Source organism: Callospermophilus lateralis, unplaced genomic scaffold (assembly GCF_048772815.1).
Source record: "Callospermophilus lateralis isolate mCalLat2 unplaced genomic scaffold, mCalLat2.hap1 Scaffold_386, whole genome shotgun sequence".
Lineage (NCBI taxonomy): Eukaryota > Metazoa > Chordata > Mammalia > Rodentia > Sciuridae > Callospermophilus > Callospermophilus lateralis.
This window is the reverse complement of record NW_027514285.1, coordinates 767,722-791,064: the sequence shown is the minus strand read 5'-3', so window position 1 is coordinate 791,064 and position 23,343 is coordinate 767,722.

Sequence of the window (23,343 nt, the reverse complement as noted above, 5' to 3'; positions counted from 1 at the left end):
GGGGATCGCAGTGGTCTGCTCCGTTGCCTGGTGCAGGTTGGAGTTCCTGACCAAACACCTGAGTGTCCACAGCCTGCGTTGGCCTGCCTGGGCAGGCTGTGGTTGTGGTGGCAAGAGCCAAAGCCGTCTTGGTGTGATGGAGGAGCCAAGGGCTGCCTCTCAGCCATACTAGTGAGTGGTTCTGGAAGAAGCACCAAGGGTTGTGGCAGCATTGTCCGAAGACATGAAGCCAGGCCATCTTCCTTATGGCTTTCCTTGGGAGTTGGTGATGTGTACAGCTCTTAGATTTTTGGCTGTTCTCTCACTTTTCTGGAGATGTTCTCAGTCGGTTAGTAGCAGGCTTTACGTGGGAAGAGAAAAAAAGCTGGCTCTAAATCTTGCGGGACTTATTGAAAAAAAGTGTGGACTTCTTGAAAAAGTGAGCCTTGTTGAAAAAAAACATGAAGGCTTAGCCTCATCTTTAAAGGATTGCAGGTTTGAGAAGGGTTCAAGGGAAGCACAACATCTGGAGGCAACCTACGAAAAGCTGCATTGGTCCGAATCCAGCCATGGCGTTGAAATGCTCTTTCTAGAAGAAGAGCTCAAAGCACAGAAGGCTAAACATGGTCAACAGGATGAAACAATGGCGCATCTATCAAGAAGGATACGGTCCCTCCAAGGTGAATCTGAAACCCTCAGATCACAAATAGCTGAAGCTAAAACAAACTGGAGACTCTTTCAAGTGAATGAGGAAGAACTGAAGCTGGCAATCAAAGAGGTGCCTTGTTTCCAGTTGACCCAAGGAGTCAGTTCATGAGAAGAGGTCCTTTTTTTCCTCCACCTCTCCGAGGAAACTTGTATGGGAACCTGGAGATTATTTTCCACCTGGCCCGCCACCCACTCCATTTCCAATGCGAAGTGTCTTTGCAGGGAGAGGGTTTTCCTCTCAATCTTCCCCCAAGAGCTGGAATTCAGCCCTCTACACCTGCATTCTGAAAGTACAAGTGAGTTCCCTGAAGGGTTCCTTCCACCTGCCAATGAGCCTGTTACTCAACATCCAGAACCAATCAAGAAACCTCATACTGTTGCTCTCTCTTCAAATGTAATTTGACTTTTCTCTCATTTTTAGTTTTTAAGTAACTGCTTTTACTTCAGTAATTGACTATACTTTGGCTCCAATTGAATCTCAATGAAACTATAATTCTTAAGATAGTATTTTGTAAATAAAGATGGTTTACATAGGAAGTTTATGAGTAAATTATTCCTATTTTGTTTTATTCCAGAGTACAGCATTTAATCTGATGAAGCCACTATTACATAAACAAGAATGGGAGTTCTAGGTACTTGTAATCTAGCTGATGGAAACATATTTGAAACTCCCAACAAAGAAGTGTATTTAGTATGACTGTAGCAAATGTGAAGTGACTTTAGGCTTAATGAAAAATTGTCACTGATTTTCAGACTGGTTGGGCATATCAGCTAGTTTCTCCATATCAGAATAACTAGAGCATGGGAGGACTAAAGGAGAGAACACAACTAAACATGTCACGGAAACAGGAGATCTCAACTACAAAGAAAAATGAAGACCTCTTTTTTATATTCGTTGCTGAAAACATTACATAGCTCTTGAGATATCATATTTCCTACATTAGATTCAAGTGAGCTATGAACTCCCATTTTTACCCCATATACAGGTTGCACAATCACATTGTTTACACATCCACATTTTTACAAAATGCCATATTAGTAACTGTTGTATTCTGCTACCTTTTCTATCCTCTACTATCCCCCCTCTCCTGCCCTCCCATCTTCTCTCTCTATCCCATCTGCTGTAATTTAACGTTTGGGAATTGGAAACCACACTTTAAACTCACTCTGCTCCCCTATTTCCCTTCTGTCAAATTACTCATCATCTTCTTCTATTTCTCCTCCTCCTCCTCCTCTTCCTCCTCCTCCTTATACCTTTAATTCATTCATCATACGCTCATGCATTGGTTCATTCATTCCTTTCACCTATGGTGTTGGGGATCCAACTCAAGACCTTTGAAAGTGCACAGCCAGCACTCTAGTGCTCAGCCAAAACCCCAGCACCTGTCTTTTTGATTTTATGACTCTTTATATGAAATTCAGAATTGCATTCTGCTATGGTTCACTGATATGTGGATTGACTCAGTCCTTGTTTTCTGGGAGACTTTAGGAAAATATATATGAATTATTAGGAGATTGAAATGAAAAAACAAAGAGGAAATTCCCCAATTTCTTATTCTTAGATTCCATACTCTGACTCTGTTTACCTACCATAAAAACTTTTAAACTCTTAATCCCCATTTCTATATCATTGCCAACAAGTGAACATTCACTGCCCTACAACAAACCAGAAAACTCACATTGAACAATGTTTCCCCAGTAGAGACCAAGACACAATACTTATTAAAAAAATACCCTAGTTATGATTTAGTAGTTAAAGCTTTATTTGAGTGTTAAATGTGCTCTAATTACGTGTTTGTGTGTGTGTGTGTGTGTGTGTGTGTGTGTGCTCTTGTGTAAAACATGCACTGAGGAGTAAAATAAATGCAGGATTGCAACAGCCTTCTTAAAAGTAAGAAGCAGCTTTATCACATTTGAAGCCCAGTGAAGAATCTGCCTGATACTTGACCTACAATTAATTGAAATGTGAAAAATTCAGGCCTAGAAAAACAAAGCCAACATACATAATAAATCTAATCAGTCTGTCTCACCTGTTTTCAAATCAGTCCTTTAAATAAACCTAAATTGCCAGCATAAAACATCAGTTGCTCTAAACGAGTGGACGGATGTCCCCTGCCATGGGCTGTGTATAATACATGGAGGATCCCGCCCTGATTGGTATCTAGAATGACTTCTGCCTGAACTACTACTGGAGAATAGTTGCTGATATACTGCGGTTCTTATACCAGTAAACTGGAATGAAGGTAATTTCAGGCTGCAAAGGAATAAATTGATTTTACTAACTGGTTTTTGGAAAACACTGCCATGAAAAATTATCAATATGTTCATAAAGGCATCTACATGTCTCTCCACAGGGGTTTTACTTAATGGGGGAGGGGGTGAGGTCTGGATATAACTTAACTGTCCATTAGTAGGTAGAACAATATAATGGGAATCACAGTGCCCATACCGGTTTGAACTCAATCTAGGTAAAATGGATTCATCTCTGTGTAATAGGCCTGCTTCTGAAAAACACAAAGTCGGGCTCCAAAAGCAGAATGATATTTTCAGAATACCATGTTATGTTTGTAAATAGATAGACAGATAGATATACAGAAATCAAAAATCTGAAAACGGTCTGCAAGTGCACATTTCAATAACTTACAATGTCAGTAGTGGGGGATTAATAGCAGATCAAGAAGACTGTATCTGCATGCGAAATGGTTCAATTTTCAAAGAGTTTTTTAAAGGACAATGGACAAAAAATTCAAAGGGTTACAGTAAGTGTTGAGGAGTGACTTGGTAAAAGGAGCACAGAGGTGAGAAAGAATTAATTAGAGTTCAATAGAACCAGGTATAATATCTGTACACATGACTTCATGAAAGGGGACACTTAAAGAAATCATAAGGCCTAAGGAGAGATCAGGATTAGGGGGGCTTGTAGGAAGAGCTGAAAAAAAACAAAAGCATGCAATGGGCAGAAAATGTGGAATAAAAGGCCTCACAGGTGGTAAACTGATCCATCTCTCCCTGGTAGTTCAACTGTATGAATAACAGAGAGGCCGGCTAAGTGGGAAAGTACTTGGAAACTCTATTCATACAGACAACAGAAAGTGCCACCAGAGTGAAAAAAATAAACCTAGTAAGGCAGCTTAGCCCCATCCCCTTGGTGTTTTATGCCAGCTATCTTTCTTACTGTGCCTCTGTTCATCTACACTGGTACGTGTTAGGTCCAAAGGCAGTGACAAACATTGTTACATGTATTGATGAATCCTGCCAATTCCACAAAGCACAGCCATTTTACTTAGTGTTCTCAATACCTTCTTTTCGACTCTCATCTCGTTTGAAGAAACACTTTCAGAGGAAAGAAGTTCTCCCTAAGCCACATGTGTCCTTAAGTAAACTATGAATTGAGTGCTATTTCAAGGTGTTTGGGCTGATTCCTCCACATGGCCCGTAAAACCTAGAAAAGTGTCATGCACCAGCAGGCAGTACATCTTCACTGAGTCCTGTTCTTTGCACACCAGGGTCATCTTATTGTCCATTTAATGGTCAGAAAAACAGTGTTACAGTGAGTATCCTTCTTAGTAGTAGGACTAAAGTGTTTTGGACTCGCATGTTCAGATACGGAAAAGGCTCAGGGAAGTCCACTTGAAAGCTGGTCATTCGATACAGGTGCTGGAGAGGAAAACAAGCGACTCTCATTTGGCAACTTTTAAACAGTGATACAGCTCTGGCCGTGTAAGTGTAAATAACAACAGGTCTAATCATGCATGGTGGCCTATGAGCTGGGAACTTGCATGCTTACAAAACCAGTGATTACTTGTGCATCTTCTCCTTCGAACCTCATATGTGACTCATCAACAAGTCAAGTGTAACTTGGGAGGAAAACAATATGTTGGGATGTCCTTTTTGTACATCAAGCCATGACCTCTTTGTCTTAACATCAACAATATAATTCATGTTCAGGAGTTACATCCATTTCAGAGTGTCATATCCATCCTTCTCTTGGCTATATATTTATAAGGTCCAGCCAGCTTCCTTAGATGTTTTTAAGCCCATGAAAAGTCCAAAAAAAAAAAATCTGAAAGAAGAGTTTCAAGAATTTTCAACAAATACTAGTCTAGAAATGCTGACATGAAAACCAACTAAAGTTTTCAACTCCTTCTTTTTAGGAACCTTAGCTGTGCCGTGCTTTTCAAAAATGACTTGTCATAACTGATTTGTGCCCATGTTGGCAACTCTTCTGAAATTAGTTTGAAAGTAGACTAATGTGAGAGTTTCTCTTTAGAGAAAATTCAAATTACTTGCGTAGGAAGTGGCAGCAGGTCTGGGGATGTTGTAGCAGCTCACTGGCAGTGACCTTGCCTAGCTTGGGGCTGGCCTGCCATGGATTTTCACCCCAAACACTTGCAAGAAAAAAAAAAAGACGGAAGGGAGAGAGAAAGTTGGAAGGGAGGGAGGCAAAGTTGGAGGGATGGAGGGAGGTAGAAAAGAAGGAAGAAGAAAAGGAGAAAAACCAGGAAGGGAGGAAGAAAGCAAGGAAGGAGGAAATAGGGAGAGTACAAGGGCAGGGAAAGGACTGAGTCACTAAAACAAAAGGCCAAAAAAAAAACCAAAAAGTAAAGTAAAACTAAATAAAACAAACGGCAAGCAACACAAAGACCAATATAGGCCATGAAAGCTGTTTGAACAGTTTAGACAGCTTTAGAATTTGAGTGACAACAAAATGAATGTTATGATGACTGGATGGAATCTTCCTACTAAGCCCCGCCTTGGCCTGGCCAAAACCAAATCAAGGGGTGGGTGGCATGGAGAGGAATTCTCTCTGGCTGGAGTGGGAGGGACCTAAACCTGTGGCACTTGAGGATGCACTGGGTAGGGAAGGGGACAAGACTCCCCTGATGGGCAGTTGAGCACAACAAGGCTCCTGGGAGCCCTTGATCATGGCTCCCACCGCCATACGCCCACCACCCGCCATACGCTCACACCCTGAAGGGGATCGCAGTGGTCTGCTCCGTTGCCTGGTGCAGGTTGGAGTTCCTGACCAAACACCTGAGTGTCCACAGCCTGCGTTGGCCTGCCTGGGCAGGCTGTGGTTGTGGTGGCAAGAGCCAAAGCCGTCTTGGTGTGATGGAGGAGCCAAGGGCTGCCTCTCAGCCATACTAGTGAGTGGTTCTGGAAGAAGCACCAAGGGTTGTGGCAGCATTGTCCGAAGACATGAAGCCAGGCCATCTTCCTTATGGCTTTCCTTGGGAGTTGGTGATGTGTACAGCTCTTAGATTTTTGGCTGTTCTCTCACTTTTCTGGAGATGTTCTCAGTCGGTTAGTAGCAGGCTTTACGTGGGAAGAGAAAAAAAGCTGGCTCTAAATCTTGCGGGACTTATTGAAAAAAAGTGTGGACTTCTTGAAAAAGTGAGCCTTGTTGAAAAAAAACATGAAGGCTTAGCCTCATCTTTAAAGGATTGCAGGTTTGAGAAGGGTTCAAGGGAAGCACAACATCTGGAGGCAACCTACGAAAAGCTGCATTGGTCCGAATCCAGCCATGGCGTTGAAATGCTCTTTCTAGAAGAAGAGCTCAAAGCACAGAAGGCTAAACATGGTCAACAGGATGAAACGATGGCGCATCTATCAAGAAGGATACGGTCCCTCCAAGGTGAATCTGAAACCCTCAGATCACAAATAGCTGAAGCTAAAACAAACTGGAGACTCTTTCAAGTGAATGAGGAAGAACTGAAGCTGGCAATCAAAGAGGTGCCTTGTTTCCAGTTGACCCAAGGAGTCAGTTCATGAGAAGAGGTCCTTTTTTTTCCTCCACCTCTCCGAGGAAACTTGTATGGGAACCTGGAGATTATTTTCCACCTGGCCCGCCACCCACTCCATTTCCAATGCGAAGTGTCTTTGCAGGGAGAGGGTTTTCCTCTCAATCTTCCCCCAAGAGCTGGAATTCAGCCCTCTACACCTGCATTCTGAAAGTACAAGTGAGTTCCCTGAAGGGTTCCTTCCACCTGCCAATGAGCCTGTTACTCAACATCCAGAACCAATCAAGAAACCTCATACTGTTGCTCTCTCTTCAAATGTAATTTGACTTTTCTCTCATTTTTTAGTTTTTAAGTAACTGCTTTTACTTCAGTAATTGACTATACTTTGGCTCCAATTGAATCTCAATGAAACTATAATTCTTAAGATAGTATTTTGTAAATAAAGATGGTTTACATAGGAAGTTTATGAGTAAATTATTCCTATTTTGTTTTATTCCAGAGTACAGCATTTAATCTGATGAAGCCACTATTACATAAACAAGAATGGGAGTTCTAGGTACTTGTAATCTAGCTGATGGAAACATATTTGAAACTCCCAACAAAGAAGTGTATTTAGTATGACTGTAGCAAATGTGAAGTGACTTTAGGCTTAATGAAAAATTGTCACTGATTTTCAGACTGGTTGGGCATATCAGCTAGTTTCTCCATATCTGAATAACTATGAGCATGGGAGGACTAAAGGAGAGAACACAACTAAACATGTCACGGAAACAGGAGATCTCAACTACAAAGAAAAATGAAGACCTCTTTTTTATATTCGTTGCTGAAAACATTATATAGCTCTTGAGATATCATATTTCCTACATTAGATTCAAGTGAGCTATGAACTCCCATTTTTACCCCATATACAGGTTGCACAATCACATTGTTTACACATCCACATTTTTACAAAATGCCATATTAGTAACTGTTGTATTCTGCTACCTTTTCTATCCTCTACTATCCCCCCTCTCCTGCCCTCCCATCTTCTCTCTCTATCCCATCTGCTGTAATTTAACGTTTGGGAATTGGAAACCACACTTTAAACTCACTCTGCTCCCCTATTTCCCTTCTGTCAAATTACTCATCATCTTCTTCTATTTCTCCTCCTCCTCCTCCTCTTCCTCCTCCTCCTTATACCTTTAATTCATTCATCATACGCTCATGCATTGGTTCATTCATTCCTTTCACCTATGGTGTTGGGGATCCAACTCAAGACCTTTGAAAGTGCACAGCCAGCACTCTAGTGCTCAGCCAAAACCCCAGCACCTGTCTTTTTGATTTTATGACTCTTTATATGAAATTCAGAATTGCATTCTGCTATGGTTCACTGATATGTGGATTGACTCAGTCCTTGTTTTCTGGGAGACTTTAGGAAAATATATATGAATTATTAGGAGATTGAAATGAAAAAACAAAGAGGAAATTCCCCAATTTCTTATTCTTAGATTCCATACTCTGACTCTGCCTACCTACTATAAAAACTTTTAAACTCTTAATCCCCATTTCTATATCATTGCCAACAAGTGAACATTCACTGCCCTACAACAAACCAGAAAACTCACATTGAACAATGTTTCCCCAGTAGAGACCAAGACACAATACTTATTAAAAAAATACCCTAGTTATGATTTAGTAGTTAAAGCTTTATTTGAGTGTTAAATGTGCTCTAATTACGTGTTTGTGTGTGTGTGTGTGTGTGTGTGTGTGTGTGTGTGTGTGTGCTCTTGTGTAAAACATGCACTGAGGAGTAAAATAAATGCAGGATTGCAACAGCCTTCTTAAAAGTAAGAAGCAGCTTTATCACATTTGAAGCCCAGTGAAGAATCTGCCTGATACTTGACCTACAATTAATTGAAATGTGAAAAATTCAGGCCTAGAAAAACAAAGCCAACATACATAATAAATCTAATCAGTCTGTCTCACCTGTTTTCAAATCAGTCCTTTAAATAAACCTAAATTGCCAGCATAAAACATCAGTTGCTCTAAAGAAGTGGACGGATGTCCCCTGCCATGGGCTGTGTAAAATACATCGAGGATCCCGCCCTGATTGGTATCTAGAATGACTTCTGCCTGAACTACTACTGGAGAATAGTTGCTGATATACTGCGGTTCTTATCCCAGTAAACTGGAATGAAGGTAATTTCAGGCTGCAAAGGAATAAATTGATTTTACTAACTGGTTTTTGGAAAACACTGCCATGAAAAATTATCAATATGTTCATAAAGGCATCTACATGTCTCTCCACAGGGGTTTTACTTAATGGGGGAGGGGGTGAGGTCTGGATATAACTTAACTGTCCATTAGTAGGTAGAACAATATAATGGGAATCACAGTGCCCATACCGGTTTGAACTCAATCTAGGTAACATGGATTCATCTCTGTGTAATAGGCCTGCTTCTGAAAAACACAAAGTCGGGCTCCAAAAGCAGAACGATGTTTTCAGAATACCATGTTATGTTTGTAAATAGATAGACAGATAGATATACAGAAATCAAAAATCTGAAAACGGTCTGCAAGTGCACATTTCAATAACTTACAATGTCAGTAGTGGGGGATCAATAGCAGATCAAGAAGACTGTATCTGCATGCGAAATGTTTCAATTTTCAAAGAGTTTTTTAAAGGGCAATGGACAAAAAATTCAAAGGGTTACAGTAAGTGTTGAGGAGTGACTTGGTAAAAGGAGCACAGAGGTGAGAAAGAATTAAGTAGAGTTCAATAGAACCAGGTATACTATCTGTACACATGACTTCATGAAAGGGCACACTTAAAGAAATCATAAGGCCTAAGGAGAGATCAGGATTAGGGGGGCTTGTAGGAAGAGCTGAAAAAAAACAAAAGCATGCAATGGGCAGAAAATGTGGAATAAAAGGCCTCACAGTGGTAAACTGATCCATCTCTCCCTGGTAGTTCAACTGTATGAATAACAGAGAGGCCGGCTAAGTGGGAAAGTACTTGGAAACTCTATTCATACAGACAACAGAAAGTGCCACCAGAGTGAAAAAAGTAAACCTAGTAAGGCAGCTTAGCCCCATCCCCTTGGTGTTTTATGCCAGCTATCTTTCTTACTGTGCCTCTGTTCATCTACACTGATACGTGTTAGGTCCAAAGGCAGTGACAAACATTGTTACATGTATTGATGAATCCTGCCAATTCCACAAAGCACAGCCATTTTACTTAGTGTTCTCAATACCTTCTTTTCGACTCTCATCTCGTTTGAAGAAACACTTTCAGAGGAAAGAAGTTCTCCCTAAGCCACATGTGTCCTTAAGTAAACTATGAATTGAGTGCTATTTCAAGGTGTTTGGGCTGATTCCTCCACATGGCCCGTAAAACCTAGAAAAGTGTCATGCACCAGCAGGCAGTACATCTTCACTGAGTCCTGTTCTTTGCACACCAGGGTCATCTTATTGTCCATTTAATGGTCAGAAAAACAGTGTTACAGTGAGTATCCTTCTTAGTAGTAGGACTAAAGTGTTTTGGACTCGCATGTTCAGATACGGAAAAGGCTCAGGGAAGTCCACTTGAAAGCTGGTCATTCGATACAGGTGCTGGAGAGGAAAACAAGCGACTCTCATTTGGCAACTTTTAAACAGTGATACAGCTCTGGCCGTGTAAGGGTAAATAACAACAGGTCTAATCATGCATGGTGGCCTATGAGCTGGGAACTTGCATGCTTACAAAACCAGTGATTACTTGTGCATCTTCTCCTTCGAACCTCATATGTGACTCATCAACAAGTCAAGTGTAACTTGGGAGGAAAACAATATGTTGGGATGTCCTTTTTGTACATCAAGCCATGACCTCTTTGTCTTAACATCAACAATATAATTCATGTTCAGGAGTTACATCCATTTCAGAGTGTCATATACATCCTTCTCTTGGCTATATATTTATAAGGTCCAGCCAGCTTCCTTAGATGTTTTTAAGCCCATGAAAAGTCCAAAAAAAAAAATCTGAAAGAAGAGTTTCAAGAATTTTCAACAAATACTAGTCTAGAAATGCTGACATGAAAACCAACTAAAGTTTTCAACTCCTTCTTTTTAGGAACCTTAGCTGTGCCGTGCTTTTCAAAAATGACTTGTCATAACTGATTTGTGCCCATGTTGGCAACTCTTCTGAAATTACTTTGAAAGTAGACTAATGTGAGAGTTTCTCTTTAGAGAAAATTCAAATTACTTGCGTAGGAAGTGGCAGCAGGTCTGGGGATGTTGTAGCAGCTCACTGGCAGTGACCTTGCCTAGCTTGGGGCTGGCCTGCCATGGATTTTCACCCCAAACACTTGCAAGAAAAAAAAAAAAGACGGAAGGGAGAGAGAAAGTTGGAAGGGAGGGAGGCAAAGTTGGAGGGATGGAGGGAGGTAGAAAAGAAGGAAGAAGAAAAGGAGAAAAACCAGGAAGGGAGGAAGAAAGCAAGGAAGGAGGAAATAGGGAGAGTACAAGGGCAGGGAAAGGACTGAGTCACTAAAACAAAAGGCCAAAAAAAAAAACCAAAAAATAAAATAAAATAAAATAAAACAAAAGGCAAGCGACACAAAGACCAATATAGGCCATGAAAGCTGTTTGAACAGTTTAGACAGCTTTAGAATTTGAGTGACAACAAAATGAATGTTATGATGACTGGATGGAATCTTCCTACTAAGCCCCGCCTTGGCCTGGCCTAAACCAAATCAAGGGGTGGGTGGCATGGAGAGGAATTCTCTCTGGCTGGAGTGGGAGGGACCTAAACCTGTGGCACTTGAGGATGCACTGGGTAGGGAAGGGGACAAGACTCCCCTGATGGGCAGTTGAGCACAACAAGGCTCCTGGGAGCCCTTGATCATGGCTCCCACCGCCATACGCCCACCACCCGCCATACGCTCACACCCTGAAGGGGATCGCAGTGGTCTGCTCCGTTGCCTGGTGCAGGTTGGAGTTCCTGACCAAACACCTGAGTGTCCACAGCCTGCGTTGGCCTGCCTGGGCAGGCTGTGGTTGTGGTGGCAAGAGCCAAAGCCGTCTTGGTGTGATGGAGGAGCCAAGGGCTGCCTCTCAGCCATACTAGTGAGTGGTTCTGGAAGAAGCACCAAGGGTTGTGGCAGCATTGTCCGAAGACATGAAGCCAGGCCATCTTCCTTATGGCTTTCCTTGGGAGTTGGTGATGTGTACAGCTCTTAGATTTTTGGCTGTTCTCTCACTTTTCTGGAGATGTTCTCAGTCGGTTAGTAGCAGGCTTTACGTGGGAAGAGAAAAAAAGCTGGCTCTAAATCTTGCGGGACTTATTGAAAAAAAGTGTGGACTTCTTGAAAAAGTGAGCCTTGTTGAAAAAAAACATGAAGGCTTAGCCTCATCTTTAAAGGATTGCAGGTTTGAGAAGGGTTCAAGGGAAGCACAACATCTGGAGGCAACCTACGAAAAGCTGCATTGGTCCGAATCCAGCCATGGCGTTGAAATGCTCTTTCTAGAAGAAGAGCTCAAAGCACAGAAGGCTAAACATGGTCAACAGGATGAAACGATGGCGCATCTATCAAGAAGGATACGGTCCCTCCAAGGTGAATCTGAAACCCTCAGATCACAAATAGCTGAAGCTAAAACAAACTGGAGACTCTTTCAAGTGAATGAGGAAGAACTGAAGCTGGCAATCAAAGAGGTGCCTTGTTTCCAGTTGACCCAAGGAGTCAGTTCATGAGAAGAGGTCCTTTTTTTTCCTCCACCTCTCCGAGGAAACTTGTATGGGAACCTGGAGATTATTTTCCACCTGGCCCGCCACCCACTCCATTTCCAATGCGAAGTGTCTTTGCAGGGAGAGGGTTTTCCTCTCAATCTTCCCCCAAGAGCTGGAATTCAGCCCTCTACACCTGCATTCTGAAAGTACAAGTGAGTTCCCTGAAGGGTTCCTTCCACCTGCCAATGAGCCTGTTACTCAACATCCAGAACCAATCAAGAAACCTCATACTGTTGCTCTCTCTTCAAATGTAATTTGACTTTTCTCTCATTTTTAGTTTTTAAGTAACTGCTTTTACTTCAGTAATTGACTATACTTTGGCTCCAATTGAATCTCAATGAAACTATAATTCTTAAGATAGTATTTTGTAAATAAAGATGGTTTACATAGGAAGTTTATGAGTAAATTATTCCTATTTTGTTTTATTCCAGAGTACAGCATTTAATCTGATGAAGCCACTATTACATAAACAAGAATGGGAGTTCTAGGTACTTGTAATCTAGCTGATGGAAACATATTTGAAACTCCCAACAAAGAAGTGTATTTAGTATGACTGTAGCAAATGTGAAGTGACTTTAGGCTTAATGAAAAATTGTCACTGATTTTCAGACTGGTTGGGCATATCAGCTAGTTTCTCCATATCTGAATAACTATGAGCATGGGAGGACTAAAGGAGAGAACACAACTAAACATGTCACGGAAACAGGAGATCTCAACTACAAAGAAAAATGAAGACCTCTTTTTTATATTCGTTGCTGAAAACATTACATAGCTCTTGAGATATCATATTTCCTACATTAGATTCAAGTGAGCTATGAACTCCCATTTTTACCCCATATACAGGTTGCACAATCACATTGTTTACACATCCACATTTTTACAAAATGCCATATTAGTAACTGTTGTATTCTGCTACCTTTTCTATCCTCTACTATCCCCCCTCTCCTGCCCTCCCATCTTCTCTCTCTATCCCATCTGCTGTAATTTAACGTTTGGGAATTGGAAACCACACTTTAAACTCACTCTGCTCCCCTATTTCCCTTCTGTCAAATTACTCATCATCTTCTTCTATTTCTCCTCCTCCTCCTCCTCTTCCTCCTCCTCCTTATACCTTTAATTCATTCATCATACGCTCATGCATTGGTTCATTCATTCCTTTCACCTATGGTGTTGGGGATCCAACTCAAGACCTTTGAAAGTGCACAGCCAGCACTCTAGTGCTCAGCCAAAACCCCAGCACCTGTCTTTTTGATTTTATGACTCTTTATATGAAATTCAGAATTGCATTCTGCTATGGTTCACTGATATGTGGATTGACTCAGTCCTTGTTTTCTGGGAGACTTTAGGAAAATATATATGAATTATTAGGAGATTGAAATGAAAAAACAAAGAGGAAATTCCCCAATTTCTTATTCTTAGATTCCATACTCTGACTCTGCCTACCTACTATAAAAACTTTTAAACTCTTAATCCCCATTTCTATATCATTGCCAACAAGTGAACATTCACTGCCCTACAACAAACCAGAAAACTCACATTGAACAATGTTTCCCCAGTAGAGACCAAGACACAATACTTATTAAAAAAATACCCTAGTTATGATTTAGTAGTTAAAGCTTTATTTGAGTGTTAAATGTGCTCTAATTATGTGTTTGTGTGTGTGTGTGTGTGTGTGTGTGTGTGCTCTTGTGTAAAACATGCACTGAGGAGTAAAATAAATGCAGGATTGCAACAGCCTTCTTAAAAGTAAGAAGCAGCTTTATCACATTTGAAGCCCAGTGAAGAATCTGCCTGATACTTGACCTACAATTAATTGAAATGTGAAAAATTCAGGCCTAGAAAAACAAAGCCAACATACATAATAAATCTAATCAGTCTGTCTCACCTGTTTTCAAATCAGTCCTTTAAATAAACCTAAATTGCCAGCATAAAACATCAGTTGCTCTAAACGAGTGGACGGATGTCCCCTGCCATGGGCTGTGTATAATACATGGAGGATCCCGCACTGATTGGTATCTAGAATGACTTCTGCCTGAACTACTACTGGAGAATAGTTGCTGATATACTGCGGTTCTTATACCAGTAAACTGGAATGAAGGTAATTTCAGGCTGCAAAGGAATAAATTGATTTTACTAACTGGTTTTTGGAAAACACTGCCATGAAAAATTATCAATATGTTCATAAAGGCATCTACATGTCTCTCCACAGGGGTTTTACTTAATGGGGGAGGGGGTGAGGTCTGGATATAACTTAACTGTCCATGTTATGTTTGTAAATAGAGAGACAGATAGATATACAGAAATCAAAAATCTGAAAACGGTCTGGACGTGTACATTTCAATAACTTACAATGTCAGTAGTGGGGGATTAATAGCAGACCAAGAAGACTGTATCTGCATGCGAAATGGTTCAATTTTTAAAGAGTTTTTTAAATGACAATGGACAAAAAATTCAAACGGTTACAGTAAGTGTTGAGGAGTGACTTGGTAAAAGGAGCACAGAGGTGAGAAAGGATTAAGTAGAGTTCAATAGAACCAGGTATAATATCTGTACACAGGACTCCATGAACAGGGGTAAAGTTCTTGCGGAGCACATGTGAGGCACTGGATTCAATCCCTGGTACTACATAGAAAATAAAAATTAAATAATAATAATAAAGGTAATGGGTCTATCTACAACTAAAAAAAAAAAAATTTTTTTTAAACCAAAGTCTAGCCAGACTTGGTGACATACACCTGTAGTCCCAGTGGCTTGGGAGGCTGAAATAGGAGGATCCAAGTTCAATGCCAGCCTCAGCAACTTAGCAAAGCCATAAAAAACTCTGCAAGACCCTGTCTCAAAACAAAAAAATTTAAAAAAGGGCTGGAGATGTGGCTCACTGATTGAGTACCCCAGGGTTCAATCCCCTATTGAAAAAAAAAATTTAATTGCTCTACCTCAATCTGCTCCACAGAAAAAGGGGATGCTGGAATAGACAGGAAGGGAAGCTACTCAGAAATGCCTCCCAGTCTAGCACAGCTTTGGGAAGGTGTGGGGGATTAAAAGCAAGCATTGCAAGAATAGCAGACCTCTTCATATAACTCCCTTTAAGGTGGGCTCCATGCAAAGCATGCACATGCATCTGTCACTTAAGACCTAAAACAAGGGGCTAGGGATGTGGCTCAAGCGGTAGCGTACTCACCTGGCATACGTGAGGCCCGGGTTCAATCCTCACACCACATACAAACAAAGAAGTTGTGTCTGCCGAAAACTAAAAAATAAATATTAAAAAATTCTCACTCTCTCTCTCTTTAAAAGAAAAAAAAAGACCTAAAACAATTGTAGCTAAGCCTGGTAGCATATGCCTGTATTCCAGGTGACTCAGGAGGCTAAGGCAGGAGGTTCACAAGTTTGAGGCCAGACTCAGCAAATCAGCAAGCCCCTAAGCAACTTAGCAAGACCCTGTATCAAATTTAAAAGGACTGGGCTGAGGCTGTAGCCTAGCATGTGTGAGGCACTGGGTTTGAACCTTAGCACCACATAAAAATAAAGGCACATTCTGTCCATCCACAACTACAAAAAAAAGCCTATCAAATGTAAAAGGGCTGGGAAGTGGGGCTGGGGGGCTGGGGATGTGGCTCAGTGGTAGAGCGCTTGCTTAGCATGTGTGAGGCACTGGGTTCGATTCTCAGCACCACATAAAACTGAATAAATAAAAGTACTGTGTCCATCTACAACTAATAAATAAAAAAGTATTTGGGGGGAGGGGTTGGGGAATTTGACCCAGCAATTAAATCACTCCTGGGTTCGATCCCTATATTGTGGGGGGGGGGGACCTTGTAAGGTAGGCTTTATTAGTAAACCTGTTTCACATTTTCAGGAAGCTAAGGAACTTAAAGGTTAGGGAACTCTCCCAAAGATACAAGCTACTGAGAATCAGAGCACAACTGAAAAACTCAGGTCATCTGAGCTCCACTCCCTGGAGCCATTATCCTCTATTTCCCCTCTTAGAGTGTATTCATGAATATGTGAACAATAAATTTGCGAGTGAAAGGAAAACTTAAAATGTTGCTGTATTTCATTTTGAAAGGATAAAACTTTAGATGAGTTCCTAATAATGCACTTCCTACCATACTAACCCTCAGGTGAACATTTTTCAAGATAGGAAAACTCCTTCACACTAAAGAATAAATTGTAATTTCTAAACAAATACAAGAAGTCGAATAATTTCCATCCTCTCATATATTGGGAAACTAAAATATTAAATAACTAATTCACACTAGGGAAGAGAAAAGAAGAATGACCTTTTTTATCCCCCACATATTACAAATTAATTGGAAAATTAGTTACAAATGTAAACCTAATATTTTTTAAATAAACATCTCCTTTTTTAATGTGCTTTCACGTATCTAATATTTTAATACTTTTAGCAGTTAGCACAAATAAAAAACAATTTCCTGCTAGGTCAAATGATAGACTTTTTTCAGTTTGGGTTAATTCAGATTCAGCTGTAATTCAATTACTATAGTCCAGACCAACAATATTGAGTACTCTCAGGTAAAAAAACAACACAATTTAAATGTGTGAAAAACTTAACATATCAGCTGAGGGCTTAGTCTGCCAGTTTACATAAAACATGTGAACGACCTGCAAGTGAGCTTGGACTGGTAGCACTGCTGTTTCACACAGCTACAGGTCCATACTCAGGCAAGACTAGAATCATGGTGACTGCAGAGCCTAAATAAACACTTGCAAGCCAAAATCATGTATCAAGGTAAAACTGCACAGTGGGAAACATGAAGTCAACATAGGAGTAACACATTAGTAACATAATCCAAATCCAATTTAAAAGAAAACTCTCTGGCAGGACACAGTGGTGCAAATCTGTAATCATAGAGACTAATAAGCTTGGGGCCAGCCTTAGAAACATATCAAGGGGGCTGGGATTGTGGCTCATCAGTACAGCACTTGCCTAGCACGTGTGAGACGCTGGGTTTATGTATTTATTATAGTGTATTGTGTCCAACTACTAGTAAAAATATTTTAAAATATAAATAAAACTTAGCAAGGCCCTGTCTCAAAATTTAAAAAAATATTTTAAAGAAAATTGCTTTAAAAGGCTAGGGATGTGGCTCAGTGGTCAAGTGCCCCTAGGTTCAATGCCCAGTACCAAAAAAAAAAAAAAAAAAAAAACCCTGTGGAAACTGTTGTTCCATGTGATGAGCAGGAATTTTCCTCTTAGAAAATTTCTTATTATTGTCTCCATATTCTCTTACTGGCAAATTATCAATGTATTTAATGGTTGTTAAGACATCTTTCTGATAACAGTGATATGCTTAAATAACACAAGAGTAAACACTGAGGAAAAGGTAGAAAAATACAGTCAATCAAAAGAAAGAAACAGGGCTGCAATTGTGGCTCAGAGGTAGAGCGCATTCACCTAGCATGCATGAGGCACTGGGTCAATCCTCAGCACCACATAAAAAGAAAATAAAGGGGACTGGGGTTGTGGCTCAGGGGTAAAGAGCTCACCTTGCACATGAAAGACCCTGGGTTCGATCCTCAGCACCACATACAAAAATAAACAAATAAAAAAACAAGTGAAATAAAAGTGTTGTGTCCAACTACAACTAAAAAATAAATACTTTGGGAAAAAAAATCTTAAAGAAAGGAATTATGGAGTATAGCGACACACAACTACAGTTCCAGCTACTGGGTAAAAAAAGGAGTTGAGTTTGAAGCCAACTTGGCCAACACAGTGAGATACCTCAGTACCTAAAACGAAGTAAATCAGAGCCTTCTGGCCAACACCATGGCTTAAAATTTACTGGTACTATGATGAAAAGGTAGATGGAGAGATGAAAATGCAGGAGGGAGGAGAGAAGACTTAAATTGCACTAGGAAACATTTTAAATAACAGAAAACAAACATCTGCAGAAAAAGTTCTTTCACAGATTATAATCAAGCAATATTCCATCACATAGATCCCATGAAAAGCACAAAATACTATTCAGTGGAGAGCTAGTGAACCAGATATTCTATACGCAAATTTAAAAGCTAAGCTTCAAATTGCTTCTATAGAATGCCAACTCCCTAAGGCAAGAACAAAGGCAGAGGCCAGATTGGGCGTAGTCAGCAGCCTTCTAGGGGCTGGAGGAAATTTGAAAAAGTCAGAATTCTTCAGAAATTTGAAATCTTCTCGAATTGTTCCACCTAAAATATCTCAGGGTGTTGGTTTTTAAATTGTTCTATGCAATCTTTCTTAAAGAAAGCATTAAAGTGGCATTTCTTTTGGTTTCCAAACAAAGTACATTTCTAAATAGTTAAACAGCATAATTTTTGAATAAGATTAAAATTACCCATTTTAAACTGGTCAAATAAAGGCCTTCATTTTTGTAAAAACAAATGCTAAAGAACACACTCTTTATCTTAACTGTTAATCAAGAAAAGTAAAAGTTTAATATTTCAATCATGTATTCTGATTACCCTTCTTTAACACCAAGTAAGTCTCAAGAAATAGGGGCTGGGGATGTGGCTCAAGCAATAGCGCGCTCGCCTGGCATGAGTGCGGCCTGGGTTCGATCCTCAGCACCACGTACAAACAAGAATGTTATGTCCGCCGAAAACTAAAAAATAGATATTGAATTCTCTCTCTCTCTCTCTCTCTCTCTCTCTCTTTCTCTCTCTCTCATCTTAAAAAAGAAAAGAAAAGAAAAATAAATTTCACAAGTCCTAACCCAAACTGATTCTGCCCCCAAACTGCAAAAAAAAAAAAAAAAAAAAAAGACAATATCAGCTACTACACTGGTATGAACTGGGAGGCAAGAAATTTATTTTAACTATATATCCACTAGGAGCCATGGACTTCTCAATAACTGTGCAGCTGTTACAATACTAATGTGTAAAAAGATCAAATCTGGTTTTTACACATGGAGCATATATGGATAAAAGGAAGAGCCTTTTCAAAGAGAAAACAACTAGAGAATACCTTATGATAAAACATGACATCACAGTTCTTCACCCTAAATAACTGAGTTAATAAATATTTCTATAATCACAGATCTAACAAACAAGTTTATTTAATGGTATCAAAGCTCTAAAGTTACTATGTTAGCATATCAGAGTATATTAACATATTTAAGCAATTTTCAGAAGACATGAATATGAGAAAACTGAACTCAGTATTTTTAGTTAAGATGATCCTTTATATTTAGAAAAATATACGTAAGTGCATTAGTTACTCAAGCCCAAGTTACATTCGTTCCCAATGCGAGATATATTTCAGAACGATATTAAGACTTAAACTTTTACTAGTCACAAGTTTATTTCAAAATGGAAAAATGAACCACACAATACTGATGGCCTTCCAGGATTTAGCACATTCCATCAAAATCATTCAAGTGCTGACAAAGTTACTGTGAAACAAAAACAGGGAAGGCCTAGAAACAGTGTCTAAAACACAACTGAAACAATGACCTCACTATTTCAATAATAAAACCCCTTGTGAGTTCTATGGTTATGTATTCCATATAATACAATAACTAATATCACTAGGCACTTCCTAGAGGAGGTTCTGTTCTATGCACATTAATTCATTCACAACAAACCTAGGAGAAAATTTCTATTATTTAGCCCCATTCCAGAATGAAAAAATAGGAACGGGAAGGAAGGAAGGGAGAGAGGAAGGAAGGAAGGTAGGTCGATCAAGGGCTGGGGCTGTAGCTCAGTGGTAAGAGTGCATGCCTCGCATGTATGAGGCACTGGGTTCAATCCTCAGCACCACATAAAAAATAAATAAATAAAAGATATTTTAAAAAAAAGAAAGAAAGAAAAGTCAAAAAAATTTCAGGATGTTATTTAAAGCTAGGTACTCTAACCCCAGAGCCCATATTGAACCACAATATTTTACTGTATTTACATAAAGTACTGATTCTAAATAAAATTATATTTAAAGCAAGATTTTATCTTGCTTAATGAAAAAAATTTTAAAAACAACATACTGATTTTGAACCTTAAGAGACTTAAATAAGCAAACATGTCAAGATAAGGGAAACAAGGCATCAGGTATCAAAGATATTAACAGAGAGACAGCGAGAGGACAAGGTTTCTCTAAGTGGTTTAGGGTCTCACTAAATTGCTGAGGCTGCCCTCAAAGTTGTAATCCTCCTGCCTCAGCCTCCCAAGTTGTTGTGATTCTAAGAGTGTACTACCATGCTCAAAGAAAAATTATTCTAAAAAAATAATTTTAAATGCTGTCTACGAAACTAAACAAAAATTTGGAATAAAATGGGGTCTTCTGGTACTTATAAACAAAAAGAACAACACATGATAAAGCAGTTTAATGAAATATTACAGAATCTAGATGGTAGGTATATATTAAATCACAGTACCCTTATAAAATAAGGCACATAAATATCATTTCTGTGCTCTAAACCCTCTAATGGTTTTCTACCTCACTCAAGATAAAACCCAAAATGGCTTATCATTTTCTACAAGACCTACATGAACCTGCCCCTGACTACTTCTGTGACCTTATGCTGACAACACCTGGCCTTCTTGTACTGCCTCTTACAGTGTCTGAGGACAGATTCAGACTCTTGATTTTCTCTTTCCTTTGCCTCACACATTCTGCACCAGATACTTAGATATCCCCTTAAATCTCCACCACTTTCATCTTTCACTGAAATTTCTTCTTTAAAAACTAGCCTTCATGCTGAGCAGAGTGGTGTATCTGGAATCCCAGCTACTTGGGAGGCAGGATCACAAGTTCCAGGCCAGCCTGGACAAATTAAGGAGACCCTGTCTCAAAAAGGGCTGGGGATGTAGCTCAATGGTATAGTGCCCTGGGTTCAATCCCCTGTACTGGGATGGGGATGAGGGGTACGCCTTCCTTGATCACAATACATAAAGTAACAAATTGCTCCAACTTCTAATCATTCTCTGGGGCACCATTCCAATCTAACTCTGCATTATTTTTCTACCCAGCACTTATCCCCTCTGATACTATGTGTTTGGATACTATCCTTCACCTCCAGTACAAGTTTTGTAAGAAAAGGGCTTGTTCACATACCATTTTACACTCTTAGCTCTTAATACAATATGTGGGCCAGGCATGGTGCAGGTTGCATTACACCTCACGCCTGTAATCGCAGCATCTCAGGAGACTGAAGCAGGATCATCACAAGTTCAATACCACTCTCAGAAACTTACCAAGGCCCTAGGCAACTTAAAAAGGGCTTAGAAATGGTACTCAGTGAATTCCCAGTATGAAAACAAAAGCAACATTTGTTGAATAAATGAACAAATGAATAAATTCCTTAACCCCACCTATGCATAAAGCCTTCCTGGACTCCCAGCAATATTATGTTAATGGACTGTTCTGAAGGTCTCTGGGATGTTTGGAACAGCAATCATCTCAAAAACATTCTGCTCTACAGCTAGGTTTTCACTGTACTACCACCAGACACAACATGCCTTCCTCACTGGCTTCCTCACTTCTAGGCTTTCTCAACACTAAGAAGCTACTACAGGCTTATAAACTGACCTAATTTCAATATTGTTGTGTCTCAAGGAATAGGGAGGGCTGAAGAGAGGGAGAGAGAATGGGGAACAGCAGGTTAATGAAGTAGTCAGAACATACACATTTATCAGTTAAATTCACCATTTTGTACAGTCAATTATAATAACAAAGACCACTGACCACAGACCACCATAACAGATAAAATAATAATGAAAAAATATGAAATATTAAAAGAATGACCAAATGTGACATAGTATGAGAGCATATGCTGTTGGAAAATATACACCAACAGATCTGCTCGACAGAAGCTTGCAATAAACCTTGGATTTAGGAAAATGCAGTATCTGCAACACATAACAAAATGAAACATAATAAAGCAAGGTACAAGACATATATGTTCAAGATAGATTATCTTATGTGTTACATAATGCACTCCACTATTTAAAATGTACTCACAGGGGCTGCTGGTGGTAAGAGTAAAAACTTTATATGCACACGGCCCTGACACCAAAAAAAATAAAAGACACTCATGAAAAAGAATTTATTGCCTGTTAAGGTGAAGACAATTTGCTAAGACTGTTCAGAAGAGATAGGAGAGCTCCCCCTTCCCCCATAACCCAGCTTAAAAAAAAAAGAATTTATTAAAAGTCTGGACACTGACTTTGCTTTGATCATTATAAAATTCAGATCCAGGGCTGGGGTTGTGGATCAGTGGTAGAAAACTTCCCAAGCACCTGTGAGGCACTGGGGTCAATCATCAGCACCACATACAAAAACTAAAAAGAACAATTAAAAAAAAACTTTTAGAAAAAAATCAGATCCAAAACTTCAATTCATGTGCAGAAATCATCCCAGGCTTTTGGAATTCATTTATACAGAATACTCACGAACTACCTGGTTGGGTTTTTATTTTTATTATTTCTCTTTTACTTGAGGTCAAATCATTTTATTGAGGGTCTTGGGGAAGGGAATTGAAGAAGAACTGAAAAGAACAATGAAATCTGGTCCTCTCAGAAGGGCCCTTTCTATCTGTTCTCAGAGAGCCAAAAGCTGCCTGGTTATGTTTTAATCCCTGTTATTTTTTTCCTGTTGCCTTGATTTCCTAATCTAGCATAATTTTTTAACCTAGTATTTCAAATATTTTTATAATCTTTCTTGAAATTATTACAACTTTATGAGTCCTCCTGGGAATAAAGGCTGACATAGATTAATTTAATTAATTCTACACGTTATTACTAGATATTTCTGTTTAAGATACAAAAGTTGCAAAGAACACTATAACCCATTTTAAAAGGTGAAAAGGCCACATAACATAAAACATTCCAACATTTCTTCAGTCCATCAGAGAGCTGAAGTTGCAAGGAAACCAAACTAACTGAATTCCAAAGAGGGACAAGGTCTCCCAATAAAGGACAGAACATATACCATACATAAGAGATCATGAGAAAAACAGAGTGGTAATACAACAATAAGAAGAATATATGCTTAAAGTTTAATACATACCTAAAAGCTAAGTGTGAGCTTTCAGTTTCCCAAACAAGTGCCCCAGACACATCAGGAATTCTACCTTCACTTGCAAGCTCTTTAATAGGTCTTTAGCAAAAGAAGGAAGAGAGTCCCACTGGATTGAACAGGAGCGCAGGAGGTAATCAGCTACAATTGGGAACAGGCAC